The sequence below is a fragment of the Gossypium hirsutum genome, chromosome A05 (assembly GCF_007990345.1).
Source record: "Gossypium hirsutum isolate 1008001.06 chromosome A05, Gossypium_hirsutum_v2.1, whole genome shotgun sequence".
NCBI lineage: Eukaryota > Viridiplantae > Streptophyta > Magnoliopsida > Malvales > Malvaceae > Gossypium > Gossypium hirsutum.
The window spans coordinates 42,280,118-42,302,037 of record NC_053428.1 but is presented as its reverse complement, the minus strand read 5'-3'; the positions used below and the strand labels follow the sequence as shown (position 1 = coordinate 42,302,037).

General features: G+C 33.7%; 1 non-coding gene and 1 pseudogene across 1 annotated transcript; one reads left to right on the top strand and one right to left on the bottom strand.

Moving 5' to 3' along the window:
- Positions 1-1,124: 1,124 nt before the first annotated feature.
- The window catches only part of LOC107955773 (uncharacterized), a 47,537-nt pseudogene continuing 26,741 nt past the window's right edge, over positions 1,125-21,920 (bottom strand).
- Positions 4,597-4,703, top strand: LOC121229999 (small nucleolar RNA R71). The gene has a single exon (XR_005927951.1). It is a non-coding gene; the product is annotated as a small nucleolar RNA R71 (small nucleolar RNA).

Sequence of the window (21,920 nt, the reverse complement as noted above, 5' to 3'; positions counted from 1 at the left end):
ATGCCTGTTTACCTTGAAAGTGCCTTGGGTTAGATGATTTACCTCTACTGTGCCATATGGAAAAATGGTTTGGATTACGAATGGACCTGACCATCATGATTTTAGCTTCCCAGGAAACAATTTGAGCCTTGAGTTGTATAGTAGGACAAGATCTCCAGCTTCAAATTGCTTGTGTTTCCTTAAGCGAGCATCATGGCGGCGCTTCATGGCTTCTTTGTATAATCGTGATTTCTCATATGCATTAGCTTGCCATTCATCTAACTCATTCAGTTACATCAATCTCTTCTCACCTGCGAGTTTAGGATCAAAGTTTAGGAATTTTATAGCCCCAAATGCTTTATGTTCTAGTTCAAATGGTAAATGACAACTTTTCCCATAAACAAGTTTGTAAGGAGATGTTCCTATGGAGGTCTTATAAGCAGTTCTATAGGCCCATAAAGCATCATCTACTTTCACTGCCCAATCCTTTCTATTTGACTCTACAGTCTTTTCTAAGTTACGTTAAGCTCTCGGTTTGCGACTTCGACTTGTCCACTAGTTTGAGGATGGTAGGGGTAGCTATTCTGTGTTAAACTCCATATTTTTTAAAGGTTTTATGAAATTGAACATTACAGAAATGAGTGCCCCTATCACTGATAATTGCTTTAGGTGTTCTGAATTGAGAGAAGAGTTTCTTAAGGAACCTTACCACCACTTTAGCATCATTAGTAGGTAAAGCTTGGGCTTCCACCCATTTGGACATATAATCAATAGCTACTAAGATGTATTTATTCCTGAATGAGCTAGGGAATGGACCCATGAAATCAATACCCCATACATTAAACATTTCACATGAAAGCACGTATGTTTGAGGCATTTTGTCATGTTTAGAGATATTACCTGTTCGTTGGCATTTATCACAAGAAGTAACCTACCTGTTGGCGTCTTTGAATAGTGTGGGCCAATAAAAACCTGATTTGAGCATTTTATGTATGGTTCTAGTCCCGCTATAATATCCTCCAGTCGGTCCTAAGTGGCAATGTTCCAAGATCATAATTACTTCTGACTTCGTGACTTATCTTCTAATTACTTGATATGTACATATATGGAAAAGTAAAGGATCTTCTCAAAAATAGTTTTTCATATTAGTGAAGGATCGTTTCTTTTGCTAATGTGTCAACCCTTTTGGTGTAATTAGCAGCTAAATAATTCGCAATGTCTACAAACCAAGGTTCCTCAGAGTCAGATGTAGCGAAGAGTTGTTCTTCAGGGAATGAGTCATTTATCGAATGTTCATCATGCTCTTTGATATGTGGGTTTTCTAATCTAGATAGATGATCTGCTGCAAGATTTTCTGATCCCTTCTTATCTTGAGTTTCTAAATTGAATTCCTGTAACAATAAAATCCATCTTATTAGTCAAGGTTTTGCATCTGTTTTAGTAAGGAGGTAACGAAGTGCTGAATGATCAGTGTAAATGACAACTTTAGATAATATTAAATATGGTCTAAATTTATCGAATGCAAAAACCACAGCCAGTAATTCTTTCTCAGTCGTAGTATAATTTTCTTATGCCACTATCAATGTCTTGCTAGCATAACAGGCGGTTGAAAATGCTTGTCTTTTCGCTGTCCAAGAACTACACCTACTGCAAAATCACTCGCATCACATATTAGTTCAAAGGGTAAATCTCAATTAGGTGCAACTAAAATTGGTTCATTAATTAATTTATCCTTAAGAGTATTAAATGCTTCTAAACATTCCTGACTGAAATTGAAAGGCACATCTTTTTCTACTAAGTTCGTTAAAGGCTTAGCTATTTTAGAAAAATCTTTAATAAATCTTCTATAAAATCCAGTATGACCTAAAAAGCTTCGAATAGCCTTAACTTAATTAAGGGGAGGTAATTTCTCAATAGTTTCAACTTTTGCTTTGTCAACCTCGATCCCCTTGCTAGAAATTTTGTGGCGTAACACAATCCCTTCACGAACCATGAAGTGACATTTTTCCCAATTCAATACAAGGTTCGTTTCCTCACATCTCATTAGAACTCATTTTAAATTTTTAATGCATAGATGGAAAGAGTTACCAAATACTGAGAAGTCATCCATAAACACCTCCATGATGTCTTCTATGAGTTCATCAAAAATGGCCAACATGCATCGCTGAAAAGTAGCAAGGGCATTACATAATCCAAAAGGCATTTTTTGATAAGCAAACGTACCATATGGACAAGTAAATGTCATTTTCTCTTGGTCCTCAGGAGCTATTGGGATTTGGAAGTAACCTGAGAGTCCATCTAGGAAGCAATAATACATATGCCCAAATAATTTTTCCAACATTTGATCAATGAATGGTAAGGGGGAGTGATCTTTTCTTGTGGCATCGTTCAATTTCCTATAATCAATGCAAACTCTCCATCCCGTGACTGTTCATGTTGGGATCAATTCATTCTTCTCATTAGCCACAACAGTCATGCCTCCTTTCTTAGGGACAACCTGCATAGGACTCACCCAAGAACTGTCAGAAATAGGATAAATAATTCTAGCATCGAGAAGTTTAATTACCTCAGCTTTTATGAATTCTTTCATGTTAGGATTTAGTCGTCTTTGAGCTTGCACGCAAGTTTTATATTCATCTTTCATTAAACTTTTATGTGTGCAGAAAGAAGGACTGACCCCTCTTATGTTAGAAATCTTCCAAGCTATAGCTCTTTTATGCTCCTTCAATACTTGAAGTAATTCGTCCTTTTTAGTTGGTTGTAAATCTGAAGCAATGATCACTGGTAATGTGGAATTATTTCCAAGAAACGCATATTCTAGGTGATTTGGTAATTGTTTTAATTCCAATTTAGGAGGTTCTTCAACAGAGGGTTTTAATTTTAATTTATTGTTTACCTCAATACCCTCATAACTCTTCTGTCTCAATGAAGGCTCATTAGAATTTAGTTAATCTTTTGTCTTACCTATCGTAGAATCATCGTCATTTACCTCCTCTCCTTGGGCAAGACATAGTTCCAATGTGTCCTTATGTACGATTTCCTGTAAAGAATCTTGTGTAGCATGATCAATAGAATCAATAAAATAATAGGAGTCATCTTGTTCTCTAGAAAATCTCATGGCATAATAAATTTTAAAAATAATATCTTCGTCACCTACCCTAAGCACAAGTTTACCGTCACCCACATCAATAACAGCCCTGGTAGTGGCTAAAAATGGGTGACCTAAAATTAAAGGCACCTCAACATCCTCATCCATGTCAAGCACAACAAAATAAACAAGAAATATGAATTTATCTATTTTTACGAGTACTTCCTTGATAATACCCCTAGGATATTTAACAGATCTATCAGCTAGTTGAATACTCATCATAGTAGGTTTTGGTTCCCCAATGCCAAGTTGCTTGAACATTTTGTAAGGCATCAAATTAATGCTAGCGCCTAAATCAGCTAGTGCCTTCTCAACATATAAACTACAAATTAAGCAGGGAATAGTAAAACTTCCTGGATCTTTCAGTTTGGTTGGCAGTTTATTTTGGAGTATGGCCAAGCACTCCTCATTGAGTTCTACTGTAGACAACTCTTCAAACTTCTTTTTATTTGTTAAAAGCTCTTTCAAAAATTTTGCATATGTAGGCATCTGCGAGATAGCTTTAACAAAAGGTAAGTTAATATGAAACTGTTTAAAAAGTTCAAGAAATTTACCAAATTTTGTATCCATGCTATCTTTCTTCAACCTTGCTGGATACGAGATTGGTGGTTTATATTCCCTCAGCACCGATTTTTCATTATTTTTGGGTTTTACCTCCTCATCTTCTTTTCTGTCAGCTTCTTGTGGCAGCTTCTTTTCAGATTCAGCTAATAATTTCCCACTCCTTAGTGTAACTGCTTTCACATGCTCTTTTGGATTGGATTTAATGTTACTAGGTAGACTCCCTAGTGATCTCTCTAAAATCATCTTAGCCAGCTGTCATATTTGATTTTCGAGCCCTTGAATTGATGATTGCTAATTTTTAAGTGCAGTTTCAGTGTTCTGAAAATGGGTTTTCGCAACTGAAATAACTTTGTCATCATCCCCTCAAGGTTCGGCTTTTTCTCTTACTGGTAAGGTTATTGCTGATAACCTAGAGGGGGTGGTAGTCTCTGATTCCCTTGGCCTCCCTATGAGAAATTTGGGTGTTCCTCCAACCTGCATTGTAAGTGTTACGATAAGGATTATTTTGAGGTCGAGGATTATTACCCATATAATTCATTTGCTCGTTCTCCATGTTGGGGCCGTAGGGTGGGTATTCTGAATTGCTCATTCCACCTCCACTTGCATCGCATTGCATTACTGGATGTACCTACATAGAACCAAATAAACCATCAATCGTTTTATTCAAGAGTTCTACCTGATTTGAAAGCATAGTAACCGAGTCAATGTTAAAAACGCTGGCTGCTTTTGTCGGCTTTGTCCTGATGACTTGCCACTAATAATTGTTCAGTGACATCTCTTCTATGAACTCATAAGCCTCTTCAGGTGTCTTATTAATGATGGTTTCACCGGCAACTGCGTCGATCATTTGTCTAGTTGAGGGATTCAAACCGTTGTGGAAAGTTTGAACCTTTAGCCAAAGAGGTAACCCATGGTGAGGGCACCTTCTTAATAAATCTTTGTATCTCTCCCATGCATCATAAAATGTTTCTAAATCCATCTGTACAAAAGAAGAGATATCATTCCTTAACTTTGTCATTTTAGCTGGCGGAAAATATTTAAGCAAAAATTTTTCTGTCATTTGTTCCCAAGTAGTGATTGACCCCTGTGGTTATGAGTTCAACAACTGTTTAGCCTTATTTTGTAATGAAAATGGAAATAACCGAAGGCGAATGGCATCATCAAAAATTCCATTGATCTTAAAGGTGTCGCAGAATTCCAAAAAATTTGCTAAATGAGTGTTTGGATCCTCGTCTTGCAAACCATCAAACTGACCAAACTATTGTATCATCTAAATTGTGTTAGGTTTCAGTTCAAAATTATTTACAGCAACAACAAGTCTAACTATACTTGATTCAATTCTTGTTAAATTGGGCTTAGCATAGTCATACATAGTACGCAAAGCAGGATTCTGATTCACTGGATTTGCGACAACCACAGGAGGCAGCGGATTATTTTGATTTTCAGCCATCTCCTCGATATTAGTGGTGTTATCCTCATGATCTTCCTCTATGTACCGTAAACTTCACCTTATTTCTCTACGGTTTCTACTAGCTGTGCTTTCAATTTTGCTGTAAAAAGTAGAGGTCCTGGCGGGTTTCTTCTAGTCATAAACTATAAAAACTTGCCAGAAATAAATAGAAGAAAATTTAGTAACTAAAATAAAAACAAAATTAAATTGCAATAAAAATAAAAAATGGCTAAAGTAATAAAAATTAAGTGTTCCTAATATCTTAGACCCGGGCAACGGTGCTAAAAACTTGATGGACGCTAAACTAACTAAAAATTCGACTAAGGAAAGCACACCTATCGAATAGTAGTATAGTTATGGTGAGACCGGATATATTGTATCCACAAGGACTAAAAGTACTAGTAATTACTATCTTTTTACCATCTAACCTAAGAATTAAAGGGAAGTTTTAACCTAAAATTAACTATCTAATTAATTCAGAACACGATAAAGATTAAAGTTGGAAAATACTTTTGGAAAATCAATGGAGAACACAATACCCAAGGAAGAATCCACCTAAATTTCACTTATTACTTTTGAATTAGACAATTTATTCACTTGATTTAATCCGTAGAAATCCTTAACTTATGTTAATATCTCTTTCGAGACTAAAAACAACTGACCCTAAGTTGATTAATCGAAATCTCTTTCTAATTAAAACCCCTATTATCGCATTAACTCGTTCTATGGACTCCCTTATTAGTTTTGACTCTAATCCGGTAGATTTAAGTCGTCCTATCTCTAGGATTGCATGCAGCTCCGCTTAATTATGGAAGATCTATTCTTAAACAAGAACTTTTAATCCACTGAATAAGTACATCAAAACCTGAATTAATATCCTGGAATATTAAAGCAAGGATTAAAAATTATAACTAAGAATAAGAAAAGTATTTATCATATAATTCAAGTAATAATAAGATCTGTCTTAGGATTCATCTCCCGTAGGTATTTAGGGAGTTTAGTTCATAATGATAGTGTAACACTCCTAACCCATATCTGTCACTGAAATAAGGTTATGAGGTATTACTTGACTGAACAAAACTTCTATAAGGTCAAAGATACTTACCAGACATAAATTATCAACAATGTAAACATGTCTCATTGATTTTCCATAGGATCTCTTATAAATTTCCAAAATGACTCACTATCAAAACATAACCGAATATCTAATAACAATTTAAATAATATCAAGTTATAACTAAAACATTTCACCATATTAGCTCAATTATAAGGCTTCTCTAAACAAAATGAGCAAGCCATCTTCGCATGGCTATAATGTATACAAGTCGAAATATCATTCTACCTATAGTCTATCCTATACATGCCTTAAACCATGATGATATACAATCTTCTCAACTCACATAATGACTCGATAGTGTGATGATATCTCCGGCCCTTCCAACTCGAGCTAAAGTATAAACCTATAAGAAATGGAAAAGAGAACACGGAGTAAGCTTCAATGCTTAGTAAGTTTTAAGCAATGCAAACAATTAATTTACTTATGGATCGATTATTCAAATTTTCAAGAAATCATTCCTAGATAATTTCCATTTTGGCCAAGTATCCATAAACATAATGCATATGTAGCAAATTCACCTCACTTGAATCTGAACTGAATTAAAACCAAATATTGAAATAAAAAATAAGATCATAAGAACTCGAAAAGCAACTCATTAACAAGTTTTAACTATGTTTGCAACAAAATCACAAATTCACTACAAGCTGTCTTCCTAAGCAACAGTCACTAAATTATTTATAACTGGATCTAAGAAACTCCAAATCAAGTGCCGTTAATTTTCCCTAAAAATAGACTCATATATCTTCCATCCATCAAATTTTAAGAATTTTTGGTTTGACCAATCAATACCAGATTTTTCTTGAAGTTTTCCCCTATTTCACTGTTTGACTATTTTGACCACTCTTCACTACGAATCAAATTTCTCATTATACAGAATTCAAAATATGTTATCGTTTATTTCATTTGAAACTAGACTCATTAATGAGTCTAAGAATATAAATTTTATCTTATAACCATTTTTGTACCATTTATAATGATTTTCTGAAAACAGAACAGGGGACCTTGAAGTCATTTTGACTCTGTTCCATGCCACTTCAAATATCTCATTATTGGCAATTATTTTGCTTACACGGTTTCTTTTATAAGAAACTAGACTCATTAAGGTTTCATGACATAATTTATTCAACCTCTAACTCAACTCCCACAATTTATGGTGATTTTCCGAAATCACGTTACTGCTGCTGTCCCAAGCAGATTTATTACACATTCTTTGCATTCATATTATTTAACATGTATATCACCAAATCAATCTCATGTAACCTTTCACCATAACCAAATACACACATACACATATGAGATTTTCACATATACTTCTCATTTCGCATTCATGATTCAATTCCGATCAATCTAACATATAAAAGTATATAATACAAACCTGACCAACTTAATGCATTGAACATATTCAATGGTAGTTTACTACGAACATTCGAAATCATAATCTTACTCCAATCATCGACATTAAGTCTGCTAGGTTTAAAACCCAAATCCAATCACCACCACAAAGCATGCGGGACTTTAAGCTCGGATATAAGACCAGCACAAAGCCTGCGGGACTTGAGCCCGGATATAACACCAGCACGAATGCCTTCGGGGCTTAGCCCGGATATAACACCAGCACGAATAACTTCGGGACTTAGCCCGGATATAACACCAGCATGAATGCCTTCAGGACTTAGCCCAGATATAACACCAACACGAATGCCTTCGAGACTTAGCCCGGATATAACACCATTATAAAGTCGTCTCATAAATAATTCATATAATATAGCATGTATACCTGTTCACTTTTCTCTATTTAATCATTCAATATTTTGCACACTAAGTGACATTCTCAATATCTCGCACATTAAGTGCCATTCTCAATATTTCGTACACTGAGTACCATATTTGATTGCCCCGCACACTAAGTGCCACATTTTGTCGATATGTCGTCAGACATTAAAATATTCACGTATATACAATTTATACGATATCAAAGCATTATAAACAGAAATTTAACAATGCTTATTGCATACGAACTTACCTGGCTAAATTGTAGAGATACCAAAGTTCAGGGGTATTTTGGTAATTTTCTCATTTTCCTCGATTTTCCACCTGATCTTAATCTAAATTAACAATTTCATTCAATATATTTGTTTAGACAGTAAAACACCTCATTTCATACAATTTGGTCATTTTTGTCATTTTTACAAAATTACCCCTAAAGTTTTACTTTTATTCATTTTAGTCCCTGAGCTCAAAACATGCAAATTAACCATTTTAACCATAATTAAGCTTAGCCAAATGTTCATGGTATCAAAACAGTCCATAATTCACTTAATGGAAAAATTATAGTTTTGCCCCTAATATTTCAACTTCTTTACAATTTAGTCCCTATATCATAAAAATGCAAATTCATGAAATTGAGTAAAATTCTACTATAGAAGAATATCACTAGTGTCTCTTGCAGCCCACACATTTCATTTATTTGACATTTTAACCATAAAGTTTTCACATTTATCAATTTAGCCCTTAATTGTCAATTTCACAAAAATTCACTTAACAAAAAGTGTTTAACTATCAACAAGGACTCATATTCTTCCATTAAACTTAAAAACCCTATTATACTCATCAATGGCAAATATCAAACTATTCAATGGTTTTGCAAAATAGCCCCCTCATTAGATAGATTAAGCAACAACGATCTCGAAAATATAAAAATAATTAAAAACGGGACTAGAAATGCCTAGCATGCATTAGCTGAAAGTTGGAAGCTTCTTCCATGGCTTCTCAAGCTTCATATTCGGCTGGTAAGTAGAGAATGAAAAAGATGACACCTTGATTCTTTTATTTTATTCATTTTATTATTATTTTTAACCAATTTACAATACTTTATTTATTACACCAAATGCCAAGCCATCATATCCCACTATCTCTTTAATGGGCTAATTACCAAAAAAGGACTTTCACTTTTAAGTTCTATATCTATTTAATACCTTTAGCTTATAGAACAAAACTTTTGCACTTTACGCAATTTAGTCCTTTTTGCTTAATTAACTATCGAAACGATAAAATTTTTCAACGAAACTTTAATACCATCTTATTGCCACTACATAAATATTTATAAAAATATTTATGACTCGGTTTATAGAAATAAGGTCCCGATACCTCATTTTCTAAACCCACTTGACCTTAGGGTCATACCACTTGAACTTAATAAATCGCTTATAAAACAAAATCACAATATCAAAAATATTTTTTTTAAAAAATCACAATTAGCTCGTAAATATTAAATATAATATTTACAAACCTACTTGTCAGATTTGGTGGCCCCGAAACCACTGTTCCGATTAACCCTAAAAACGGGCTGTTACAACTCTCCCCCCTTGGGGATTTTCGTCCCCGAAAATCTTACCAGAGAATAAATTAGTGATTTTCTTTCACCAACCTCAACAATTTCTCACCTAGCCTCAGATTTCTCAACTTTTCAATCTCATGAGCTAAGATTATGATCTGCTCTTTGCTATACATCATAACAAGCTGAGTTTCTACTTCTGTAAGAGATACCCTAGATAAAGGATCTTATTTGTATCATCACATTATATATATAAGAAACACATTACGGGTCTTCTCAAGTTTTGATAATAATCTCATTCAATCCGATGAATTGCGAACTCAACTTCTCTTTATAGCTAAATCTAGAATTTCTATTCCCACTATAATACCTTTACAAATACTCAATTTTCTAATTAAAAATTCAAAGCTTTTACGCATCAAGCCCACATATATTTTCTGCACATCTGAAACTATTTTTTGACGGTCGTGAATTACTTTCATTTCCCCTCAGTCTTTCCAAGCACATCGACCCCGAAATCTTTTTATAAAAATTCAATTCAATACAATGAAGTTCAGTGATTGGAACCATACCACCCTCATACAGTGCTATCTTAACATTCATCTCATAACTATTATTATTATACGCAAACTTAACCAACAATAAATGTCTTTCTCGGTTGCTTTCAGGTTCTAGAACACAGTGTTACAAAGTAATTCCATACCCAAAGCTCACAGTAGTTTATTTTAGTAACATGATATAATCCTTGTGTCTCCATTTGAATAATGAAAACTGGCACTCTTTTAGTACTCCCTGTACGAACAGATAATTACCACTGTGCTAGATGTCACAATTGTTGTAAAATCACTGGATTTCTCAATACATGAACTCTATCTCGACACAATGAACATTTGTCGGTTCCAATCTGAAATTCTAAATCAGAAATCAATTTACGTTGTGCCCTTTTTAACTTGTAATTCATTGACACACCTCTTAGCCTCACAAATTTGCTAATTAAACATCAATTTAGTTTCTAGCTCAGCCAATAACTACTCATCATTTGATAAGATTAATCACATGATTATCGACCGTAAAATACATAAAGATTCTCGCTCAGAACCCCAAAGACTATAATCATTTGCCCAGTTTGATAATCAATTGCTGACTCATAATCTTTCAACAGTTCAAACCATCTTTAATTCCTGTGTCGAATAACTCTTTACCTGAGAACTGACGCTTCAATTAACAATTTCTTCAACTGTTTACCACTTTATTGATAAATATCACATCATTCAGACTTTCCAGTCGTGATCTATAAAAACATTTCTCAATAAAATCATTCTGATGGATATAATTCTGTATCATATCTTCTAGAATATGAATCCTGCATTCAGAATATTCATCTATTTATCCGTGAACATTCAAACTTTATTTCCACCCTGTGGATAGATTCAGATACAAGTAACTCGATTAATCCTTCAAGCAATTAATCTAATCAAACTAAACAATTGAATCGATCTCGACTGTCAAGTAATAACTTTTTCATTATTAATCAACGAAGCTTTGAACCATACTAAAGCCACAACCATCAGATAAATTAAAATCATAGTGCCATAATAAGGTTGACATCTCAATCGTATAGATATATAATGTCCCAATTATCAATAATGGATTTTGAACCTAAGAGAAATTGAAATATAATTACAATCATTCAATAGATATTTTTCACAGATAACCATATAGAATCATAAGAAAGCAGAGATACTGTAATTCTCAAATATCACTATACTGATCTTTTTAAGAAAGCACCCATATCAGATGACAGATATCTCAATGATGTCTCAGAGGAAATCCAGAAGTAAAGTGTCACTCATATGCACCAGAATCAACAGTAACAAAAACAATATAATCTTCATGTATACTAAGCAGATCAACAACCAGCAGGAGCAGAATACCAGCATCACACAGATTTAATCATCAATCTTTTCTTTCAATAAAATGAAATAGAATACCAAAGAAAGATATAATAATGCTGATTGTAACCCCAACAGCCCAACAATGCTTTCATATATCAATATATATAGATAACGTTCTCATATGATAAGAATTTCATCTGAAAATATACAGCTTCACATACCTCTGAGGATAATTGAACACATAGAGTACCCAGAAGAGTTCTCATAAACCATTCGACTATAATCGTTGTGCTCAAATATCTTTATAATTCAAATATGATTCTACTGTCTATCTCTGACATCACTAATTTCTCATTATCCCAACACTAGCAGAGGCCAATTCGGAAGAACTTCCAGTTAATATATTCTTTAGATATCATACCTGAATATTTGGTTTCATCTAATTCAACTTTTCTTTTAACAGTGACTTTGCATATTACAAATGGCCTTCAACACGATCCAATATCTTTTCTTTTACTATCTTCACTTGCGGACTCATTCTCTTATCTGATCACAGTACTAATCCTTCAATTACGAGACTCTATCATTCCGCACTTGTAAGCTTATTTAAGCCATATAGTACGGATCTCATTACAATGCTTTACCAATGAGGGGGTGCGGGTTGTAAAGCCAACAATTTTAACTCTTACATAAGCATGCACATCACACATACTATTATGAACGAACAGTTCATTACTAATTCCGCATTCTCAAACATCTAACAATCATTTACTTATGATCACTTGGTACTTAACACATAGCTCATACGCTAAATCAAATCATAAATTCCAAATCAAAATATTCACACAACAATTATATACCCAACATCACAACTCATATACTCATATAATTATAACATTTATCAATAGCAGAATATCATGCATTCTGATTCATACCTTTTATGAGTTTCAACTCATCACCAACACATTTTCAATCAAACATTTGAGTATAACATTCTGTACTATCAGAATTAGCTCGGTTGGAAAGCATATCTGTCTTACAAAACAATTTCGTTAGAGCAGGGAGATGTCACACTATCACGAGTAGTAATATGGCATGTATAGCTAGACTCACATACGCTAGGTTAGTCTGAGAATTGACTAAACCATAGCTCTGATACCACTAAATGTAATACTCCTAACCCGTATCTGTCGCCGGAATAAGGTTATGAGGTATTACTTGACTGAACAAAACTTCTATAAGGTCAAAGATACTTACCAGACATAAATTATCAACAATGTAAACATGTCTCATTGATTTTCCATAGGAGCTCTTATAAATTTCCAAAATGACTCACTATCAAAACATAACCGAATATCTAATAACAATTTAAATACTATCAAGTTATAACTAAAACATTTCACCACATTAGTTCAATTATAAGGCTTCTCTAAACAAAATGAGCAAGCCATCTTCACATGGCTATAATGTATACAAGTCGAAATATCTATCCTATACATGCCTTAAACTATGATGATATACAATCTTCTCAACTCACATAATGACTCGATAGTGTGATGATATCTCCGGCCCTTCCAACTCGAGCTAAAGTATAAACCTATAAGAAATGGAAAAGAGAACACGGAGTAAGCTTCAATGCTTAGTAAGTTTTAAGCAATGCAAATAATTAATTTACTTATAGATCGATTATTCAAATTTTCAAGAAATCATTCCTAGATAATTTCCATTTTGCCCAAGTATCCACGAACATAATGCTTATGTAACAAATTCACCTCACTTGAATCTGAACTGAATTAAAACCAAATATTGAAATAAAAAATAAGATCATAAGAACTCGAAAAGCATCTCATTAACAAGTTTTAACCATGTTTTCAACAAAATCACAAATTCACTACAAGCTGTCTTCCTGAGCAACAGTCACTAAATTATTTATAATTGGAGCTAAGAAACTCCAAATCAAGTTCCGTTAATTTTCCCTGAAAATAGACTCATATATCTTCCAAACATCAAATTTTAAGAATTTTTTGTTTAACCAATCAATACCAGATTTTTCTTGAAGTTTTCCCTTGTTTCACTATTTGACTATTCTGACCACTCTTCACTACGAATCAAATTTCTCATTATACAGAATTCAAAATATGTTATCGTTTATTTCACCTGAAACTAGATTCATTAAGGAGTCTAAGAATATAAATTTTATCTTATAACCATTTTTGTACCATTTATAATGATTTTCTGAAAACAGAATAGGGGACCTCGAAGTCATTTTGACTCTGTTCCATGCCACTTCAAATATCTCATTATTGGAAATTCTTTTTCTTACACGGTTTCTTTCATAAGAAACTAGACTCATTAAGATTTCATGACATAATTTATTCAGCCTCTAACTCAACTCCCTCAATTTATGGTGATTTTCTGAAATCACGTTACTGCTGCTGTCCCAAGCAGATTTATTACACATTCTTTGCATTCATATTATTTAACATGTATATCACCAAATCAATCTCATGTAACCTTTCACCATAACCGAATACACACATACACATATGAGATTTTCACATACACTTCTCATTTCGCATTCATGATTCAATTCCGATCAATCTAACATATAAAAGTATATAATACATACTGACCAACTTAATGCATTGAACATATTCAATGGTAGTTTACTACGAATATTCGAAATCATAATCTTACTCCAATCATCGGCATTAAGTCTACTAGGTTTAAAACCCAAATCCAATCACAACCACAAAGCATGCGAGACTTTAAGCTCGGATATAATACCAGCACAAAGCCTGTGGGACTTTAGCCCGGATATAACACCAACACGAATGCCCTCGGGGATAGCCCGGATATAACACCAGCACGAATGCCTTCGAGACTTCGTCCGGATATAACACCAGCACGAATGCCTTTGGGACTTAGCTCGGATATAACACCAGCATGAATGCCTTCAGGACTTAGCCCGGATATAACACCAACACGAATGCCTTCGGGACTTAGCCCGGATATAACACCATTATAAAGTCGTCTCATAAACAATTCATATAATATAGCATGTATACCTGTTCACTTTGCTCTATTTAATCATTCAATATTTTTTCACACTAAGTGTCATTCTCAATATCTCGCACATTAAGTGCCATTCTCAATATTTCGTACACTGAGTACCATATTTGATTGCCCCGCACACTAAGTGCCACATTTTGTCGATATGTCGTCAGACATTAAAATATTCACGTATATACAATTTATACGATATCAAAGCATTAGAAACATAAATTTAACAATGCTTATTGCATACGAGCTAACCTGGCTAAATTGTAGAGATACTAAAGTTCAGGGGTATTTTGGTAATTTTCTCATTTTCCTCGATTTTCCACCCGATCTTGATCTAAATTAACAATTTCATTCAATATATTAATTTAGACAGTAAAACACCTCCTTTCATACAATTTGTTCATTTTTGTTATTTTTACAAAATTACCCCTAAAGTTTTACTTTTATTTATTTTAGTCCCTGAGCTAAAAACATGTAAATTAACCATTTTAACGATAATTAAGCTTAGCCAAATGTTCATGGTATCTAAACAGTCCATAATTCACTTAATGGAAAAATTATAGTTTTGCCCCTAATATTTCAACTTCTTTACAATTTAGTCCTTATATCATAAAAATGCAAATTCATGAAATTGAGTAAAATTCTACTATAGAAGAATATCACTAGTGTCTCTAGCAGCCCACACATTTCATTTATTTGACATTTTAACCCCAAAGTTTTCACATTTATCAATTTAGCCCTTAATTGTCAATTTCACAAAAATTCACTTAACAAAAAGTGTTTAACTATCAACAAGGACTCATATTCTTCCATTAAACTTCAAAACCCTATTATACTCATCAATGGAAAATATCAAAGTATTTAATGGGTTTGCAAAATAGCCCCCTCATTAGATAGATTAAGCAACAACGATCCCGAAAATATAAAAATAATTAAAAACGGGACTAGAAATGCCTAGCATGCATTAGCTGAAAGTTGGAAGCTTCTTCCATGGCTTCTCAAGCTTCATATTCGGCTGGTAAAAAGAGAATGAAAAAGATGACACCTTGATTCTTTTATTTTATTCATTTTATTATTATTTTTAACCAATTTACAATACTTTATTTATTACACCAAATGCCAAGCCATCATATCCCACTATCTCTTTAATGGGCTAATTACCAAACAAGGACTTTCACTTTTAAGTTCTATATCTATTTAATACCTTTAGCTTATAGAATAGAACTTTTGCACTTTACGCAATTTAGTCCTTTTTGCTTAATTAACTATCGAAATGAGAAAATTTTTCAACGAAACTTTATTACCATCTTATTGCCACTATGTAAATATTTATAAAAATATTTACGACTCGGTTTATAGAAACAAGGTCCCGATACCTCATTTTCTAAACCCACTTGACCTTAGGGTCATACCACCTGAACGTAATAAATCGCTTATAAAAAAATCACAATATAAAAAATATTTTTTTAAAATAACAATTAGCTCATAAATATTAAATATAATATTTACAAACCTACTCGTCAGATTTGGTGGCCCCAAAACTACTGTTCCGATTAACCCTAAAAATGGGCTGTGACAGATAGGGGAAAACATCTCAAAATTAGGAAAATAACAAAACATAAGAAATCCAAAAAACTTCGGTAGAAATTGAATGGAGATCTTCAGTCTTGAAGTAATTCCTACTTCCAAGCTGATTCCAATGGCTGTCTTCGAGTATTTTCTGCTTTCTGCTCTCTGTATCCCCTTTGATCCTCTTTTAGGGTTTTCTTTATAGACTTTGGAATTCCCCAAATAGCCTAAAATTAGCCTTTTCAGAATAGAATTAGACTTGGGCTCGACAGGGACACAACCGTGTGCGACGCTTGTGTGAAGGTGCTCAGGCCGTGTGCAATTCTGACGTGGTTTAATGTCAACACAGCCATGACACACGGGCGTGTGGCCAACCAGTGTGTCACACATGGGTGTGTGGATTACCCGTGTGGGAGTTCCTAGGCTGTGTGAAACACTGATTTTAGCATATTCTATCCTTTTTTTGGCCCGTTTCTTGCTCTTTTCACTATCATATGCTCTTCTAAGTATAAAACATGAAATTAACGGATTAGGAGCATCGAATTGAATAAAACCAAAGATAAATTATCCATAATTATGCCAAGCGTAGGATAAAAATATGTATATATTCTGGTTTATCAATTATTCATCTTGTTTCCCAAAAATATAAGAAAGAAAATAGGGTTTATGTGTTTAGAAGCATTTGGCACTCACATTGGCTAATTGAGGTATGTATTTTTTTTGGTTTTTAATGATTTTTACGTTTTTGAGATTGCTGCTTAGTAATTTATCCAGCCCATGTCTCAATTTAAGTTATGCCATTGATGAAATTGTTAGCTTTGTGATGTTAGTTGATGGAAAATGAAAGATATGTGTTGGGTTAATATGTTTTGTATTGGGATTTTTGATAAATTTGATTATTATGGGCTAAATTGTGAAATTTGTAAATTGAGGGACTAAAATGTGAAATAAATGAAATATGTGAGCTTATATGAGCTAAGGAAAAATTCGGCTAAGCATGTATGTATAGAAATTTTGTGGATTTTGTGATTTTATAAATTAGAGACTAAAGTGTTAAAATGTGAAAATGTAAGGGCTAATTTGTAAAATGCCCTAAATATGTGTAAATGGATTGAATTGAATGATTTAGTGAATAAAAGAGTTAAATTTGAATGTGTTTAGATCAAGAACCAAAGAAAACAAAATTAGATCGAGGCAAAACGAAAGTAGTTGAATAGCCGTTTGTTTCCGTTCATTCTCGTATGAGGTAAGTCTATATACAAATAAATGTGTTTGAATTGATTTATTCATGCTTATATGATATTGAATTGTGATGAATGGTTATAGAAGCTGAAAATATGAAATTGAGAAAGTTTCAATAATCTGACGACGTCCGAAAACCCCGTACAAACCATAGGAATAGTTAGGATAAATCTGTCATGACATAGGATTTTGATATGAGTTATCGTGTAAGACCACGTTTGGGACGTTGGAATCGATTTGAGATTTACATGTAAGACCATGTCTGGGACATTGACATCGTATATGATTACGTGTAAGACCTATCTAGGACACTGGCATCGATATTTGATTACATGTAAAACATCGTCTAGAAAGTTGGCATTGTACGAGCTTTCTGAGAGATCCGAGTTTCCTTATTGATTTCGAGTGGTTCAACGACCATTCTGAGAAACAAATAACTATGTGAATGTGTATCCAATTCAGATACGTTTGAAATGCATATCATGTTTGAGAATGAAAGGTAAGTTTATGTAAATTTGTGGACATATGATATATGTATGAATTATTATGAGAATGGGATGTGTTATATGTAAGTGAATTATGATCAAATGAGCTATATGAGACATATGGATATGTGATTGTATTTTGCTATGAGCTACATGAATGAATTGGTTTAGAATTGTGTATATGATAAGTTTATTTGTATATGACTTACTAAGCTTTTGAAAGCTTACTTTGCATGTTTTTCAATTGTTTTATAGATTATCGAAGCTACCGGAAGCTCAAGAATCGTCGAGGATCATCACCACACTATTGAACTCTATTTTGGTACTTTTTGAAAATGTAAATAATGAAGTATGGAATGTATAGGCTAGAAGTATTTGAATATGATTTGTGAAGTGTATATCATGCCATGTGATATGGCTAGATTAAAGTTGCTATTTGGTTTGGTTTTTGGTATATAAGTTGTGTTAAGAAATGGTGTGTTTTTATGTGCATAAATAGCCTAGTGAGAAATGGTTAATTTGGTAAGTTAGTTATGTGAATTAGTTATAGAAATGGTATGTTTTGATGTGAGAATGGATGTGAAAATTTGGGATAATGACATGTATGAATGAGTGATTTTTAGTATATGAATTTGGTATGCTTTGATACGAAATTGAGCATGAAATTGATTAATGATATTAAAGCATGAATGACGCTTGATTTGGTAATCGTTTGGTTGCTTATTGGGTTATGAAATGTGGTCTTAAAAGCTTGTGAATAGGGTGGCAAATTGGCTTTGCTAATGGCCTATTTTTTTCAACATGGGCAGAGACAAAGGGCATGTGTCTCAGTTGTGTGTGACACACGGTCATGTTACACGGCCGTGTGTCCCCTGGGGTAGTCGTACAATTTTAAGTTAGTCTCAAGCACGGCCTAGACATACGGGCGTGTTTGGTGGCCGTGTAAGGCACACAACCTTAGCACATGGGCGTGTGTGGCCATTTCGAAGGGTACACGAGCTATACATAAGGGCGTATGGTTAGCCGTGTGACCCAAGTCAGTTTCAACCATGGCCAAGGCACAGGGGCATGTCACTGGCCATGTGAGGCAAGTCAGTATGTATGCCCTGTTTTGCCACGGCCTAGACACACGGGCGTGTCTAATACCATGTGAGGTACACGGCCTGTTCACACGGGCGTGTGACCTTTATAACTTAGAAAATTTGTTTAGTTTTGAAAAATTTTGTATGAGATCAGTTTAGTCCCGACCCCTTCCTAAAGCATTTTTAAGGTCTCGTTGACCTAATAAAGGGACTATGCGATGATGTTTGACTATGATGTTATGATGTGTATATGATATTTGTGAATTGATCATAAAATCTTCCGATATGTCTGGTAATACCTCATAACCCTAGTCCGACGACAGATACGGGTTAGAGGTGTTACACTCAAACTCAACTGAAATCATCTCTCCTTTCTGAAATTTCAAATCGATCCGTTTGTGTCTACAATTTACCACAACATCATGCAAAGATAACTAATCCATACCCAGGATAACATCAAATTCTCAAAAGGGTAACAACATCAAATCAGCAGGGAATTCACAGCCATTAACTTTCAGTGGACAATTATGACAGACTAAATTAACTATCACACTTTGACCTAATGGATTTGTAACTTGAATATCATAATCAGAAGATTCAACAAGCAACTTATTTTCTATTACTAATGCAGTGCAAATATGAAAATGAGTTGACCAGGGTCAATCAATACATACACAGTAACATCAAAGAGATAGAATGTACAAGCGATCACATCTGGAGCAGGAGCTTTCTTTCTAGATCGAATGGCATAGGTACAAGCAAGTGCTTTAGCCTCTGACCGAACAACAGTGTCCTTCATTCCCGAACTAGTAGTGCCAGTAGCACTATTCTAGGCCGAACGTCTACTTTTCTAAGAGGCAGACATTTGATTTTCTTTCTGATCTTCATCCTCTTTTGGAAATTTAGGACAATTACGAATAAAATGACCAGTTGATTCTCATCTATAACAGGCTCCTATTTTACCTTTGCACTCACCAAGGAGATATTTTCCGCAATATATACATTTAGGCTTCGGAGTATTTTGTACACTACTCACACTATCAGTCGTTCTAGTAGACACACTGAAATCATGTTGAATCATCTTATTTTTATTCGAACATTCAAGCACTGAGGTAGCTCGGCTAAAATAATCTTTAATCTTTAATTCTTAATTCTGCCTATCTCGTTGTATCTTACAGTTGTACACTTCTTTCATTTTCTGTGCACGATCAGACAGGACAACGAATTCTCGTATTTCATTACCTCCGATCATCCTTCAAATTTCATTATTGAGACCATCTTCAAACCGGATACACATTTCTTCTTCAGCAGGCACAATTTCTTGACCATATTTACTGAGATATACAAATTCTCTCTCATATTCAGGTACTGATCTATTTTCTTGACGTAACTCAAGAAATTCTCTCTTTTTCTTGTCCAAATACCTTTTTCCAAAATATTTATTTTTAAACTCGGTATGGAAAAATTCCCAGGAAATTTTCTCCATTGGAACCACAGCTACTATTTTCGACTACTAGCTATATGCTTCAACACCACACTTTCTAAGTTTCTTAATCAAAATTCGTTTATTAGATTCAATCACTACTGGAGGTGGAAGTGCAATCGGAGGTACAACAGGTAGTACAGTAAGGGGTGGAAGTTGTTAGGTTAGATTTATTTCTTGCATAACTTTTTCTGACGTTTTATTCTTCTTCTTCTTCTTCTTCTTCTTTTCTCTCCTCTGTCGATTCTTTCCCCTAGTTGCTACTGAAATTTCCATTATTTTTTCCCCTTCTATTTCTTTTTTTTCAACTAATTCGATTGTTCATCGTTGGTTGTGCCTGTTCGGTAAGTAATGGTTTTGTCTATTGTTAATCATTCTTGGTTAATCTCTAAAAGGGGATTCTTTTATGGTGTTTAAGAGTTAATCAAGTGGCTAGTGGTTTTGAATTGACTCTGTGATTGTGCGAAGTCGTGGTTACTTAAGCAAGGTAAGGGTTTTGTTAGGTTTTTAGTCAAGTTCTTTCCAAAATTGGTTGATTAAAAACGAATTAAGTGATTAATCTGGAGATATGTTGGTCTATTTTTAAGCTCTAGAGGCTTAGGAGTGCTTACGCATCAGAAACAATACCAGGTGTGTACCCGAAACCCAAAAAATGGGATGCAGTGAAAAGCTAAAATTGCTTACTATCGAGAAATAAGAGAAATAAGAGAAAATGATGCAAAAAAATTTGTACAGAAAGGAAATAAGGGTATTATAAGCTTGGAAATCAACATTTTGCACTAAAATAGTTTTAGACACTAGTAGTAGTCTAACTTTAAAAAATTATCAAAAATAGTGGAAATTGAGTTAGAGGTTGAATAAAATATGAAATTCAATTTTATTGAGTCTTAGGTTGCCATTAGTTTCCAAGTTTGAATCTTGTTTTGTACAAAAGTGGAATTATTTTTGCTCCTCGCGCATGAGTACCATGACATCATGCACCTTGCGTACTTATTATCTTATCTACAATTTCAAAGTTTTATGGGTTAGCTTAGGTTTAATGAAAAATCCTAAATCTAGAGTTTTATCAGAGTTTAGAGAGTGTTTAATTTGCTACCGTCTCTAGAGGTAAACAATTTTACTAAAGTAACTAATGTAAAAGTATCTAAAGCGTATCTAAAGTTCAAAGTTTCTTACTTGAATCGGCGCTAGAGTCTTGGTTTCACTTTACAAAAATTAAAATATCAATTTTAATAAAAAACCTGAATAATTCAAAAATGTTTTTGAACATTTTGAATCTAAATTTCACAACTCAAGTTTTAAACATTTATTTTTTGATTATGTGTCAGGCTCTAGTTGGCTCAAACAATTATTTTAAATGGCAATTCACGGAAAGAACGATAATGTTAACATAATGAAAGTTCAAATAGCACTTCTGACAAAAAAAGAAAAGTTTTAAGTACATAAATTGAAAAGGCGTTATTGTTTGGGGACCATTGTTTAGTTTAAGGCTTTTTTTTTGTAATTTCG